The sequence below is a fragment of the Nothoprocta perdicaria genome, unplaced genomic scaffold (assembly GCF_003342845.1).
Source record: "Nothoprocta perdicaria isolate Ctin4 unplaced genomic scaffold, notPer1 scaffold_51, whole genome shotgun sequence".
Lineage (NCBI taxonomy): Eukaryota > Metazoa > Chordata > Aves > Tinamiformes > Tinamidae > Nothoprocta > Nothoprocta perdicaria.
This window is the reverse complement of record NW_020455766.1, coordinates 3,641,979-3,644,229: the sequence shown is the minus strand read 5'-3', so window position 1 is coordinate 3,644,229 and position 2,251 is coordinate 3,641,979.

The window sequence follows — 2,251 nt, the reverse complement described above, 5'->3', positions numbered from 1 at the left end:
GGCCCCGGCTCTGCAGGCCTGGCTCTGCAGGTCTGCGGGCGGCCACAGCACACGCTCCCAGGCAGCCCGTGCTGCGTGGTTTGCAAAGCTCGGGGCCACGGACAGGCTCCAACTCTGGTTTTGTTCTTGTAGTACAGAGCTCTGCAGGATCCTTCTCTCAAGACTTAATTAACACCAGCCATAGCAATAGGGAAGCTGTACTATTCCTTTAGGTAATTTYCATCCCGATGTTCTCAAGGGAGGAYGGTTCTTCAGAAATACATAAAAATAGTAACAAGAGAGCATTTTCTGATCAGGTTTTTCCAAACTATAATAAAATGAGGAGGCCCTAGATGAGTCAGAGTGAGCCCTTGGGATTATTTTACTTGAATCAAAACCAACACTTTGCTACCCCCACTTAGAGGGACACAGAGTTTGGCTGAGATGGGTCACTGACTCAAAGACTCTATACAATCTACCTCTCTACATTTCTGCTATATCTGAGGAGGATTCCCTGTACCTTTGCAGTACAAATGGCAGGGCTTAGAGCTGTTCATGTCCACCTGAATAATCATTAAATGTAGATACTKGTTTGCCCTGCATGTCTAGTAAGATACTGAATTTAGTGAAGTAACGATTCAGAAGACAGGACTGAAGACTTTACAGGGAGAACGACAGGGATTCAGAGCAACTGAAGAGATTGATGAGGCCTCCTATCAATCTCTGATGAGGGTGGTCACCTTCTGCTCCCCAATACCTGCAGGGAGGTTTTCCGTTCACCTAACGGAAGGCCAAATCTACTCCCATTTTCAGAAATGAAGAGCTTAAAAAGATGAATGACATGTGCTGGTTACTGTACAAATGTAGTACAAACTTGTGTCATTGGAACCATTCTTGCTGTGTCTAAACCACATCTGCTAAATGGACAAAGAAGTTTACTTGCAATAGTAGAAAGCAAGTAGATAGAGACTACACATTATTTTCTTCCACCTATTCTATCTGTCTAAAAAGTTCTCAGCATCACAGCAGACACATGCCTCATGCTTGTTGCTCACCTTGATGTCTTCAGCTTGACCAGATGATGCTGCATGCTGGAATTTCCCCCCTCCACTGCCACTGGATATCCCGCAGCCTAAAAATAAAGCATAGTCAAGACAATCTTCATGTTCATTTCAGTGGCTTTACATCAGGCCCCTTTGAAGTAAAGCGTTGCCTGAGCTGTRCTCAGACCCAGCACTGCTCCTGCAGGTTCCACATTACTCTTGTGCATTACTCTTTGCGTCCAGTTCTGGGCTCCCCAGTACAAGAGTGATGTGGAGCTGCTGGAGAGAGTCCAGCGCAGGGCTACCAGGATGATCAGRGGCCTGGAACATCTGCCMTRTGAGCAAAGGCTGAGAGAGCTGGGYCTGTTCAGCCTGGAGAAGAGGAGGCTGAGGGGGGACCTGATCAGCGTGTATAAATACCTCAAGGGAGGCAGTGAGGAGGAGGGGGGCRGCCTCTTTTCAGTGGTGGACAGCGATAGGACTAGAGGAAATGGCTTCAAACTGAAGCATCGGAAGTTCCACAGGAACTTAAGGAAGCATTTCTTCACTGTGAGGGTGACAAAGCACTGGAACAGGCTGCCCAGAGAGGTTGTGGAGTCTCCTTCTTTGGAGATCTTTAAAACCCGCTTGGATGCAGYCCTGTGCCACGTGCKCTAGGTGACCCTGCATGAGCAGGGGGGTTGGACTCGATGACCTCTGAGGTCCCTTCCAACCTTCGGCATTCTATGATTCTATGATTCTATGAAAGCATTTACCCTGGCTCATCCCATGGCTGATCAGCTTTTACCTCCTGCAGTCYGTTGGTGACTGAAGCTCTGCTCCAGCTCATCTGTTTTCATGTGCACACGCCACATCCTTGTTGATCCCACCTCCACATCTGCCAGCTCCCTGGGAACGTGTCTGCTAGTACCTCTGCTAAAGGTATCTGCTCCTGCAGGTCTCAGCATCCTCTCCTCTGCAGCACAGCTCATTGCACTCCACCTGCTATTTGGTGAAGTCTGGCAGGAGCTCTCTGCAAATCTCAGTCTTGCAGTTGGTGAGGGGGGTGACAAAGTCTCCTTCTGCTTCCTTGGCAAGGAAATATGACTGGATGTCTGAGCCAAGCAGAAAGTGGAATACATGTTGGCTTTTAATTCCAAGGTGAACCAGACATACTAGGCCTCATAACTTTCTTAGCAACACCCCCATCAGAAATCTCTCCTCATATGGTTCCTGCAAGCTGTCTTCTA